Below are 14,631 nucleotides of genomic sequence, written 5' to 3'. Positions count from 1 at the left end.
TTTCAAACAAGAAGCATTTGTTGCAGGAAATAATTTGTGGTTTCCATGTTCTGTGATTCAACATTTTTTTTTCAACATGCTGCTGGTAATCGTCGTACAACTGTTTACGCTGTTGTATTACGTCAGAAATCTGAAATCATTATTTTTATATTATTATTGGTACTATTTGACCCGAACAAGTAGAAATGTAGTAATACTTTGCGCCGTAAAGTGATTAAATAGTCCAGTCGATCTTCGTAAGGTAACGTTTTGGACCAAACAAAACATCGTTCTAGCTGGCGTATAGTCCATAAATACTTATTTTCTGCTTCTTCTAATGTGTTACTTGTTTTTAATTGTTCGTTAGTTTTCAACGGTTTACACAATAACTCATCCAAATGCATTATAAATAATAGAAATACAAGAATTATGTTCATGATTTTGGTTTCGAGATTATAACAAAGTGTCTTATATACGATACAATAATTTCTACTGTAATATAAGATTGATTTATTAACTCAGCTACTCCGAGGAGGTATCTATATCTGTTTAGTGTTTATATTTTATACACTAGTTGGTTGTCCGGTATTATTAAAAGAAGCCTGTTATTTATATAATAAAACTGTTTGGTAATCGCACTCTTCAGTATATTCAATACATTTTATGTAATGAAAATTATATACAATTCATCTGAATATTATTTGATAAAATGTAAACAGTTATTGTTGTTAAAAATTTTAAATATAAATTTAATTTTCAATTTTCAAAATATTATTTTTCGTATAAATGTTCAATGTTCATGTGTTATTAAAATATTATCATTAATTGCAATTAGGTACATAAAATATATTTTATGGGATATAAATTGTATTTAATTTATTTTAATGTCTTAGTAATAAATAGAACTGCCTTGTGATATATTATATTTTGTTAAATCGGCGAAGACGTATAGTTTCTTTTTACAAAATATTCATTTTTTTTATTCGGTAATTTTGTTTAGTGTGTATAATAAACATATAAAAAAATGCATATGAAAATGTAATGATCCAAAACAAAAACAAATATACATCCGGTCGGGGCGAAAAATTAAATCTCACGAGAGACACGGGGAAAAAATAATAAAAATAAAAACCTTCCTGTGAAAAGGAAAAGAAGTTTCTTGGTCGGACGGTCGGTCGGTCGGTCGCTAAATAATGCACGAGTTCGGCTGCGGCGACGGTACCGGAAAATCTCAGATTCATCAAAATTTCATCAGTAAATACCAGTAATGAGGATATCTAATAAAAGTTTAAAGGAAAGCAGATAAAAAAGTTGTGTTGCCAGATATACAGTGAACCGTATTTAGATAAACAGCCGCGCATTGGCTGACTGCTCATTCCCAACGCCCCAAATGTCTTTCACTCTTTTCTGTTTTCTTCCTTCTCTTTATTTTATTTCATTTTTAAGGTTTTATATCAACGACGCACTGTAATTGAAAAGCACTCCGAAAGTGGACTTTTTTTTTTGTAAAATAAAAAGACATTTTCTTTTAAATAAGTGTGATAAAGTAATTTTCGATAGCTGCGAACTATGAGTTGACATTTCTTCACAGCACCAAACTTTAAAGTTTTATTAATTTCACGACTTTTTAACGGATGTAATGTTATTGTTCTACGTATGTAGGAAATAAAATTGAAAATATTATGTTTGAATTGGTCTATTAAATTGACGGTATCGATCACACACATTTTATTGTGTGTTAATATTATTTTAATATGTGTTGCAGCTACATTAGTCACTTCTAATGAGTTATAAAAAATAAGTGTTTGATTTGGTATTAGGCATTTTAATTCACAAGGTGTTCCGAAGTATAAGTATAAAATAATTAATAAACAGAGAATTAGGCAATTTATTATAATTTCCTTATAAACCTATACACTATATATCTATTCAAATATATCGACAATGATAATAAATAATTTATTTATAATTAATTACAATATTGGAAAATTATTACTTTTTTATTACTTCATATTATGTACTTAATTAGAAAATATTTATAAATTTATATTTAATTAAATTGAATACATAGAATATAAGTTCGGTTCTCTACCTTTGTGAGATGATCTAACATATTTATCTAATTTTCGGTGTGACCTTTCTGAAAATAATGTTAAATGTGGACAATGGGGGTTACACTACTTTTCACCTCTAATTTGTTTCAATTACTATGATTAAAAGAAATTGTTTATACAGTATAATATGTAAAGCTTTACAAAACCAAAGTTCTGAATGCATACTTGTTTGTTTAGAAAAATAATATACGAAAAATGTTTTATTAATTTTTTCAAAACTATTTCATACTGGTATTTTAAAATGAACAAATTAAATCAACATTTTAATTGTTGTTAACCTATACAAAATTATTCACGACCTGTATATTGAAAAAACAATAGGTTATAATGTTATACTATTACTAGGAACAATCATTTTTTGTTTGAAATGTATTATTGGAAATTATATAATAAATTAATTAATTCTTTACTTTGACACAAACAACTAATGATCGGAACAAAGTTTATTCATTCTATCATAAATATTATGTTTTACCATCTATTGGTATTTTTTAATGCCATTCATTTACAATAAATCTTATTTAAATTATAATTTTAGTCTTAGTAAATACAATACATTTTCAAATCTAGTACATACCTACTACCAGCTATACCAATATTTTTCTACCTACCTATACATATTTTAAAATTTGAATAAATTATTTATTATTAATTTAATGTACCTAAGATTTGGTCTGGTAAATTATCTATGTAATGACCGGCCGATTTGAGGAATAATATATCTTATTGATTTGGCTTTTAGCCCTAGTGGTTGACGTGTAAGACAAATAAAATTATAGACTTGGACCATTTAGAATGCTTTTATTTTAATTTGTTATGTACAATAATATTATTCTATTAATTTTTTATTTACATTAGTCATTTTATTTATATGTATACTACTATTATTATTTGTTTTATTGTGTATTTATATATTTAAATGTTATCTCTAATAATATCTTCTAATATTTATATGTATCTTTGTAAAATTTGATAATAATATCATTGGTTTTATAATAAATATGTCTATTTTACAAACGTATAAGTAAAGTTCTGCAAAAATGTATATCGAAAACGTGACGAAGGTGTGAATGGTCTACGCACAAGTATATGTTAGTTATTTACTGTACGCTACTATAGTGTGTTCATTATCCACTTTATCACGTCAATTTCAGAACTAATTTACCGGAGTATCAAAGGGATGACTTGGAGGTGCGGTAAAAGACACACGCTGTCGGCGGGTGGTCGTTTGGATGGCGCGTGGTGGTGGATGCTGATGAGTAGGACGGTGGTAGTGGTAGTGGTTCGGGGATGTACAGTCATTATAAGGGGCGAATGAGCCCGCACACTATGGATATTTAAGGCCGTAACCCAGGCAAAGGTGCCATAATTAAATATGTAGTAGAATTGGCCTTCGCGTCCCGTTGGTGTGGTTGGGTGTGTCATCAAGGATGCAAATAGAATCGGAGTAGAGCGGAAACCGCAAGAGACCGGACACTCGGTCGGTTCGAACAGCGGTGGAAGCAGTGAATATTACCTACCTGCAGGGATGGTACGGTGGACGAAAATAGTATGGGGATGAAGGCAACCGTTGTCGGGATCCTCATCTAACCCCTTCACCACACACCTCTGTCGACCAAAGGTTTCCGGTATACTGTCTGCCTATCAATATTAAATCGGCCAATGGTCAAGACCTATTCTACTGTACGAGATCCTTTGCACCATCCCACATCCCACGTCTCGTTTTATATATCATTTCTCTATTACACACGCACACACATACACACGAGCTCCCTCTCTCTCTCTCTCTCAATTTCTCTTTCTCTCTCTGTCTTCGTGCAGTGTACATATTTGATATTATTATATACCTATATAATACAAAATAGTTTACACGTCTCATTTATAGATATAGATATGTTTATACACTTATGTTTGTATATGTGTGCGTATATTTCCTCTCCAGTCGTTACTCTCTTACACATACACACACACATGGGCACGACGAAGGTTTACGTTGTATCGAGAGGGTATTTCCAGCGGGGCGCCCCGGGGAAATAACGCGCTTGGGCCATTATGTCTCGGCAGTGGCGGAAGCAGTAAGATGAAAAGGCGTTTTTTCCAAAAACGCAATTTGACCGTAGAAATTGCGTGAACGGTCGTCGCGACGATAGTACTGCGTCGTTCGGAGGTTTATGTATACATCTATTGCATAGGTACGCGTTGCATTGAGAGTGGTCCGCGGAGCGACGTGGTTGGTGGCTCGAGCACGTTTTTCTTTTTTACCGAATCGAACGAGACCGTTGGGGACAATTTCATTATTTTATGTGTTTAAAATAAAAATAATACACACCGTGTACAGCTATAAAGCTTATCGCGTGCAAAACACATGAACGTATTCGAAAGTAGGTTAAAACAAATTAATGGTCTGGACTGATATATTATTGTTCTTGAACGGGTGTTTGGGTGATATGACTTGGGGGAAATTGAAAAAAAATCCAATTATGGTTTTAAAAAAGAACGCACGTATGAGAATTACTGTGCACGCGGATAAAAAGCATATTGAAGTCTTGTAAATAATTACAGATGTGTTTATTTTAGAATTTCGTCACGTACAGAATACGTAATATTATTATTAAAGAAATAATAGATAATATTACATTTTTAACTAAGTTTAACTTATCGATTCAAGAAAACTTTTTAATATATAAAAAAAAAAAATACATTTACTTGATAAACTATCAAAATATTACAGTTTTATATTTTTAGAAAACCAGATAAAATTAAACATTCGGTAGATTATAAAGAAACAAGGCAGTATTTTATTGGTAGAAAATATCTATAGAATAAGTCCACGGCATTTAAAAGCTATTAAATATATCATTTAAAACTTAAGATTAAGAACTTTTGAAATTAATATTATTTCATTTAATCTAAACAACTATATAGGTAGGTATTATAGGTACTTATTAACTATATCTGAATCAGTAAACTATAATGTTCTAAAGCTTAATTACTATTGAAAAGTTCATTATGAAAATAAACTTTAATATTACAATATTAAAGGAATTTTTTTGTCACTGAAATATAAATATATGTATTAAAAAATAACTAAAATGGCTATGTATTTTTTTAAATAACAGGTCAGTTTTGTGGTAAAGACTAAGAAGACTTTACACTTGAAGACTACACAACGAATGGATCAAAATATTTTGGTAAGTCTTGTTTTTACTGTTTTTAGTTTGAATTTGAACATAAAAATTAGGAGTATTGTGTAAAAAATATTATGATAAAAATAGCTAACTTGTTTAATTTAAAAAATAAAAAAATAAAAATAACATCATTATGAATATATTTTGAGCTACATTCCAACTAAAAATATAGTCGACCAATTAAAATTATGAATGTGAATATTAATTTTATATATACCTTTTTAAAAATAAATATACATATATTATATACGATATTTAGGTGTATTAAAAAAAACTTTTTAGATTCAAACTTTTGATTTATCATTTTATTTACATTCGTTGTTCAGCCTTCTTTTCAACTAGGATTAACCTTGTCCATAGTGGAAACTAGCTTAATGAGTCATGGCTTTACATCTTTTGTGCACCATAGCAATGTTTACACATTCGACGACTGCACGATATAGATCAGTAGAACTTAAGCAGGCGATGGAGAGGGTTTTTTTTAGAAAACATTTTATCAGTAAGCGTAATTTTATACGTGCACCCTTGTTTAATACTTCAGTTGTTTAAGAGATACACCGTGGACACACTAGTTTAATCTATGTGCTATGTTTGAGTAATATGTAAAAGCAGTAGTTTCCTTTTGTAAAATACAAAGAAAACGAATCGAGATATGCTTTGTGTAGGTATTATAACATTTATATGTGTATTAATCTATAGTATTATAATAGTAAAAGTAGAAATTGAATTATAACTTACCTGCCAAGAACTAAGACGTTTAGTGGTGTATACAATTGATTGTTGTGAAAAACTTTTAATTCAGGATATTATCTAATCATATTTGTAACAACTTTTAGTTTTAAAAATAAATGACACTGCTAATCATATAATATAATGTGTTAATGTTTAAGTAAAATAAGTATTTTACTCGATAAAATAGCAAAATACTTTTTATTCTATCTAGAAAACGACTTATTCTCTTATTCATATTTTTACTATAAACATAACAATGAATAATTTCTTTAAAAAATATTTTCATTTAGGTATACACCTACCAATAGGTAATTATTTTTATATCGTTTTTAAATTATGATAAACTAAATTAATTAACATGAATCAGTTAATTATTATAAAATTAATTTAAAAGACGATAAAAATAATTATATTGTATAACAAAAAAAAAAAAAATTATTTAAAAATATTTAGTAACATCTTTGAACTATTTAAAATTTCATATGTACAAGTTTTATTATTTATTATAATATCAATTTTAGTACCTATGAGCTAGGTATACGTAACTGGATATTATAGTATTCTGTTGTATTTTTTTCTAACAAAGATTATAATATTGCGTTTTATTATAGTCTAATAATCACATTTCCTATTAATAATTTCCAGTAAATTCCCGAAAACGATAATAAATGGAAAAAATTATTCTGACATGAAATATTGATAATTAATTAATGAAATTTCATTAATTACATTAATTTAAAATGTTGAACATTTTAGTTTATTTTTTCGATTTTCTTAGAAAACATAATTTTTAGTAAGAATTCCAAGTACCCATAAACTGTAATTCGTAATTCTATAAAACAGTTAATTTCAAATAAAAACGAGCCTGTGCCTCCCTCCAATCAACTAATACATTACATACTTAATGAGACAACGACTGGATAAAGCTTTAATTGTTACGGAAACAAGTTGAATGAAGATTTTAACCTTTATTCTTCATTCAAATTATATTCTTGGAAAAGTTTTACCTGTCAAATTCTTGGTTGACATTTTCATCAGGGCACTAAGTTCAAGAAGTTGGATAATAAATCCACGTATAATAAAATATGTATGCATAGTATATTTACCTACTTTGTTTTTTTTTTTTAAATATTTTTATAATCAATTTATTTATTTACAATGATGTTGTGTGTGCATTTTTTTTTAACTAGGTGTGTTACGATTTTTTTCTAGTTATAAAGAAGTTTGTTTTTTAAACGTGTTATTTAAAAATAATTTCGCATTAGTATGATACAATTTTATTAGATATTATTTAAATTTGTAGTATCAACAAATTGAACTAGGTAATTCGATATTAATTTCTTTGCTTTAAATTATTCTACAGATAAAAATATTGTAATAAAAGTGTTTTTAGTGACTATTTTAGAACTGTGCATAGACATTTCAAAATGTTTAAAAATTTCTATTTTAATATTATAAAATGGTCATTTTGATTTATTTTTACAGTGAAATATTCTCAAAAATACTGTTTTTTAATATTATTCATGATTAATAAGTTATAACTTAATAGTTGGTTTTTATATCTATATAAGAATATTAATTACTCAATGTATCTGATAAATTTATATTAATTTTATTTTATTTAAAGCTGAACATGTTATTATAGAGAAACGTTTGATAATTTGGCAACGTGATAGTAAATGTTATTTTCTTGTCGATGGGTTGAGTGGTCCGTAACCATTGTTCGTAGATCGAAAAGTGCAGAGCCTATAAAAAAAAAAAACCGCTTTTATAAATCGACAACCTAAACCCTTTCTCTGGCCATTGTCCGTACTTAAACAAACCGTCTATACTTCTACTGACATGGCAACAATAGACGAGGCCGAGCGTTGTGCACACAAAAACAGCTGTACAATATGAACACTCAAAAGTGTCGTACTGCGAATATGGTGGACTTTATAGTCACGCGCAACAGACAATATCCACTGTACATTCTATTTTTTTTCGAGTGTTTCATTAAGCAGAACCTATAGTTTTAATGACGTGCTTTATCTTTAAAATACACTATTTTCTTTTATTATTATTATTTTTATTTTTTAAGGAAATCGACAACAGCTTTAAACCCTTCATACATAAAAATATAAATATCCAATTTTATTTTAAAGAAAAATAATGGATATATTACATTTCTTTAAACTATTAATAATTGTACATTATAATATTATTTTTTATTTCTACTCTTGTTATTGAAATAAGGTTAGATTATTATACGGTTGAATTATTTATTCACCATAATATATACTTAACGTAATACAAAATAATAGATTGATCGGAATTGTTTTTGAACTGGTTGTACTTTGGAGTTTTTCATCCTATCTACAAGCATAATTAAGTCATAAATATACATACAACTATACGAGTATATGAAATATCTACTTAGTTATCTAGTCGTTAAAATGTTTACATAATGTTTATCGTTGACTTCATTCAAAATAAAGTCGATGTTGCTCAATAAACTAACCTGTCTAGTTTTTCATTAGTAGAGCTAACACTTTAAGTCTGTCTATTCAAAAATGACTAAAAATACAAACATTTGAAAAATAAAATTTAGTATAACTATTATATGTATTCCTACGTAATACCTGACACGCCCAATGACTTTATAATTTAGTCAACAATTTGTGAAATATTATTTGCAAGTCAAAAACATTTCATAAATTAATAATAAGTGTTAAACTAATACCTAAAGGTTTAATATTAAATTTATTGTGTCTTCTTTTTTAAATTATAAGAACATTTATTCGTATAATATTATAAATATGATATAAATATCAAATAATAATTAGTACTTAAACCATTTAAAAAACACTTAGTTGTTTTCGTTTTCAATTTTTATTTCTTGGTAAATATACGTAGAACTGTAAATTATTGATATTGATGAAGAAAGCAATTATTTTGTACACTAATTATTAATAATCTATAATCTATATAAGTACATGGCTTATATCCATTGGTTTAACTAGGATTTTAATGAACTCTGGCATAAAAAAAATCTTCTGACACCCATAAAATTTTAAAATAAACCAAAGAAAATTCTTCATTATTTTAAACTAAAAATGTTCAATTATAATGTACCTACAGTCAATTAATTGGTTCAAAACATATAAATATTAAAACGTGTCAAGAGACATTAACATATTTATAAAAAGTACAGTAATAATAATAATTATTAAGTAATTTTTCAATAAATACCTATACAGGGAAACAATTTAAATCAAATGTATAAAAATTTTAAAAATATGAAATAAGAAATTAATACAAATATATTGTTATTATAAGTGAGTACATGTTTTTATCTCGTTAATTTAAATTTTGAGCTTGGGTGGCATACGGGTCCCTGACATCTAGGGCCTTGGCCACTCTATAGTTATACGCCACTACAGCTAATGTCTATATTACATAGACATTAGAGACAGTACCTAAATGTAAAAGTGATACCAAATCCATTAATCTATAATACGTAGGTACGTTGGGAAAATATGATTAGGTTCCTATATAATATACGAATAAATAAAATTAGTTTTCTTTTGAAATGAAGATATGTATTATACATGCATATTATGTGAATTGTATAATATATTTTATACGTATTAACATTAAACATAATATACGCGTATGCATACAAACATGTTTTCGTTGTGATTAAAACAAGACATTTATGCATTTTTGTATTTTTCCTAGAGTTAAACTTCTTCACGTCCCACGGGATTTCTGAAGTACCTAACGTTGGATTCTGTAACACACACACACACAAAAAAACCGTCAGATCCCGTCATCTCCTTTTAATCCCTTTGGAAGAAGGGTTGAACCGGTAGAGCGGGCTGCGGATTGGCCTCCGGTTCTACCACCGAATCCCTATTCGCCAATTCCGGACATCCGCTCAATAATTAACAACCCCACCCTCTTTCATCTCACCGTAAATATCAACCCTGGTCGGGGCTGTTTTAACGCACAGTTATGCCAAAGGGTTATATCATTGCATTATCATCGTTTTGCCCTGGTTATTACCGTTGTAATTATTATTATTACAAGTTGTTTTAATTTAAAATGAAAATTCGTTCTCTGGTACTCCATTATTTTTTACGCCTCCCATTTTAATAAACATAAAAGATTTTTAATATGATGAAATAAAAATAAAACTAGTCTGAACATTTATTTATTTGTAATTTCTGAATATTTTGATTATAATATGGTCTAAAATGTTTTATTAGAATTTAAGAATAGATGACTAATAACATTTTAAATTTTAAAACTTTTATTGAAAAATTAGAAACGAAAATCTTAAATCGTATATGATACAACGGCGATAAATAAAAAAAATTTATTATTATTAGTTTTTATTAATTGATATATATATATAAATTATATATAAAACAGCAATAATTGACTAGAGTATATTTGGATCTTAATGAATGAATATATTATTATTATTCTGTATTTAAAAACTTTTATCACTTGTTTTATAGTAGTAAAATTTATCTTAAAATGTTTTAAGCATTCAATTGAATTTGAAATATTTATGGGAAAATACATTGATTGTCTAAGTCGTCTAGTCAACTATAGAAGATCCATTTGAAAGTCATCTTCTGGATCAAAATGTTGATCTTACACTATTATACTGATTTAATTTAATTTTAATACATTTTAAAGGTTTTACAAATATTTCAATACTGAGTGAAGTATGACCAAAACATTATATCTGTATTCTGTCTGTGAATAATATGTAATCAATATTATCATTAATTTGTTAGTAACTATATTTTTAGTTATATAAATTTCGATACGTATCGAAAATTCTTAATTTTAAATATATTGTATGGTTCTTGAGACAATTATTAATATAGTAAAAAAGTATTTTACTTGATAAATATTTTTTTTCACAGACATTAAAAAGTATAGAAAATTATTATAACTTATAGTGAATTTAAATACAAATGTGTAATTGAAATTTGGTTTTTATTTGCAACACCATATACAGTGAAACCTGGATAACTTGAATCGGTTGGGGATGAAAAAAAAATTCTAGTTATTGACAATTTGACTTATAGAAAATATATAAAATATATACGTAATGTAAGAGAGGGGCCAAGGCGAATTTGTGTTATTGAAAATTCGACTTATAGAGGTTCGATTTATCAAGGTTTCACTGTATAATAATACAACGATCAAATATACAACACGTTGAATGTAAATACAAAAATTAGTAGGAGCAAAAATTTTGTTTTGAAATTTTTATAATATCAAATATATCTATGTATCTTGTACGTAATACGTCTGATGTTTTGAATAAATTGTTTTTTTTTTTTAACAGTATAAAAGTTACTACCACCATAATATTAATATTATTGGAATAAACTATAAGATTAATATAAAAGTACTTCACATAAACCTGTAATAAAATTCATCAATATCCTATCATGTACCATATGAAATTATTTTAGTTAAAAAAAAAAAATAATAATTAATATTTTTAAAAATATAGTTATAATTTGATTATGAAGTAACAGTGGTTATTAATATTAGTGTAATATACAATTATATTATGTTAACGTAGTTTTTTTAAATGTTTTTTCTATTTTTACAAACAATATTACATTATTTTGTTGTGATATAATTAGATTTTTTTTACGTTGTGACTATAGTTAACAATCTGTGGGTACAACTTGTATGTTTAAATAATATTTGTAATGTCTAATAATGTTAAAATGTAAATTGGGATTATGGGCTTCATATTGACTGTTGTTGTAGTATTCACGCGTTATTATAATAAATGATTAACTTATAATTTAATATTTATGTATAATACGTATAATAAAATATCTTGATCGAATTACTATTAGTATTAACACAACTTTAACAAACGATAATTTTTTAGAAATATTTCAACATGAACGTGTTTGTGAACCACATGGACAAATACAAATGTTCCAAGAGCCAAAATGTTTATAGGTAAATACATTTTATATAATTTGATAAATTTTTATAAATTCTTACTAAGAAAAATTAAAACTCATAATAATAGCTAGTAAGTAAATTTTAATTTTATAATTAAGACTCGAGCCACATCTGACTATGATGAGAGTCACATGTTGCTCATGAGCTGCAAGTTGGCCACTCCTGGCATCCCTAATATATAGTCATATTGATTATGTACAATATATTATGTTTTAATTATTTGGCATAGCAGTTAGAAAAAAATGAACTTTTATTGAATTTAGCTAGTAAATAATTGTAGAATATTTTTAAAAACTTAACCCATTATATCGAATTATAGTATAATTTTTTTTTGCCAGGTTTAGTATACAATAAATAAAGAATAATTAATTATATCGATTTTGATTCCAGGTTATACCTTATATAGTTATATGTTATATGTTGATATTGCCTTACCTATTTCAATATTATATTCTTTGAACACCTTTTTTCATCGTATAATTTATATGACATTGCTAGGTGGTATAAACCTAATATTATAATCGAATAGAATCAAGTATACATTCAAACAACCGTTAACTTATGAATAACAATTCGTATTTGGTAATTATTACTATACCCGCGTATTTAATATTTATTTATAAAACAATTTTCTACATAAAAAGGTTTAAAAGGAACAAACGGTTTCGTATCCAAGTGTCGGTTTTTGCGAAATTGGGGGTTGGTTAATCAAGACGGCCGCTGAATGTGTAATTAATTTATTTTACGACCTCCGACATTTTACTAGCCCCCGGGGTACGCGAGAGAAAAGAAAAAAGTACCAAGTTCATTCATTGTCGACAAGGCCTCCCTTGTTCACAGAGATCGTAAAGCACACAAGAAACACCGGTATATTGCTTAAACAATTTTTTTCTTCCTAGCCAAGTTACTTTTTTTATTGCACAATAAAGAAAACCCCTCCTACAAGAAAAAAAAATAATAATAATAAGGCAAACAATAAAAACCAAATTATATCCAACTCCACAGCCACACAAATTGCCGCTTGCTTTGTAATTTTTATCAATTATGTTTATACATTACTTAAACATTTTTTCCTTTTACGCTCGTATTGCTTTTAGTCGTAATATTTTATTTCGCTATATAAAACTCAAATAAAAACGGTGAGATAGCACTGTAGTTTGTTTTAGTGAAAAAATGGAAATGACCCCTTCGAACACAGTATTTGTATTTTTTTCTTTTCTTTTTTTCCAGAGGGGCTAGATACTATGTTACTACACTCGATATAAATTATAATTATATTAACCACCGGGGGATTCGAACCCCATATGTGAACATTTGTGTGTATGTTATTTTTATTCGTATATGTATGTAGGGTTCATTTTTATTCCGTTCAATCTGGTTGTATAGCAGGTGGCTTTTGAACAGGTGAGCACCTGCGATCTGAAATTTGCGTGGACAAACATCACGTGACAGAAGGGCTTGCCGCATGACGAGTTGTCCAACCCTATGGTCAGTCAATCAAAGGTCACGTTAAAATCGATTGTGTAGAATATTATGAGTACTACAGCGTTTAATAACGTCTAGATCAATCAATACATATTTAAAAAATATATTTTCCATTTATTTCTCGTTTTATTTCGTTCTTAGACACATTTGAATTTTTTTTGAAAAATTTCACTCCCCAATTTACTACGGTTTGTGACGTTGGATCTTTTGAGATTTAATTCAATGCTATGTTCCATACAAATATTACATTTAATATTAAACATTAGCTATAAAATATTGATATATTCTGTCAATCACGTACGTGATATATGGTGTTGTACTCAGACTTAATTCTTATCTGCATATCTAGTTACCTGATTGCTATCGCCTATCCTTCCATATTAATTATAATATTTATTCATAGACAATCAAATAATTGTTATACACCATAATACAAATTATTCTGTGTTCTATTAAACTTTAACTGTAGTGGCTCTATATATCTATACATTACATATATTTCGTATAATATCGCAATAACATTAATTTTTCTGGAATCCGTTTTATCATTTTGTTCTATGTAATGTGCCATGCTTTAAAACACGAACTGAATTAAATTTATTTTTGTTATTTTGAGTTAATTTCTGTATTTTTTAATCAATAATTTTAACACTATATTTAGTATTTACCCATATAAATATAAGTTTATAGTACTATATATTTGTGGGAAGTGAATCTATTACAAGTAACAGCTAATGAATCAAAGTATATATTTTATTTTAGTTATTGAGTTTTAGTTTGAAAATATTATTTTACCATGTATGAAATAAATTATATAAATTAAATAAGGCTTTGAAATACGATACTTGACACGTATATCTCGCATAATGATTACTAGGGTTGGGATTTTATAGCATTTGCATATTTCTTGTGAGATGCTTAAAAATAGCATATAGTAAGCTAAAAATATGTCTTATGATACAGAGAACTCAAATTAAAAAAAATATTCTGCTTTTTTTTGTATATTTTGTGATTTTTTAATTTTTAGTGGTTTTTTTGGACTTTTTGAGATTTTTTTGCATTTTTACCTGTTTTTGAATCAAAATCGGTCTTATTTTATACAATCATATTTTAGTAAAACGTGGTTTTAGATTTTTTTC

General features: G+C 27.1%; 1 long non-coding RNA gene across 1 annotated transcript in view; it reads left to right on the top strand.

Moving 5' to 3' along the window:
* Positions 1 to 14,631, top strand: part of LOC126550817 (uncharacterized) — a 29,538-nt gene that overhangs the window by 10,220 nt on the left and 4,687 nt on the right. The window contains exons 2-3 of the long non-coding RNA XR_007604842.1: positions 5,213 to 5,284; positions 11,928 to 12,001. This is a non-coding gene — a long non-coding RNA (uncharacterized LOC126550817). The remainder of the gene's footprint in view (positions 1 to 5,212; positions 5,285 to 11,927; positions 12,002 to 14,631) is intronic.

This window comes from Aphis gossypii, chromosome 3 (genome assembly GCF_020184175.1).
Source record: "Aphis gossypii isolate Hap1 chromosome 3, ASM2018417v2, whole genome shotgun sequence".
In the NCBI taxonomy this organism is placed as follows: Eukaryota; Metazoa; Arthropoda; class Insecta; order Hemiptera; family Aphididae; genus Aphis; species Aphis gossypii.
The sequence above is the reverse complement of the archived record's forward strand: the minus strand, read 5'-3'. Positions and strand labels throughout refer to the sequence as shown.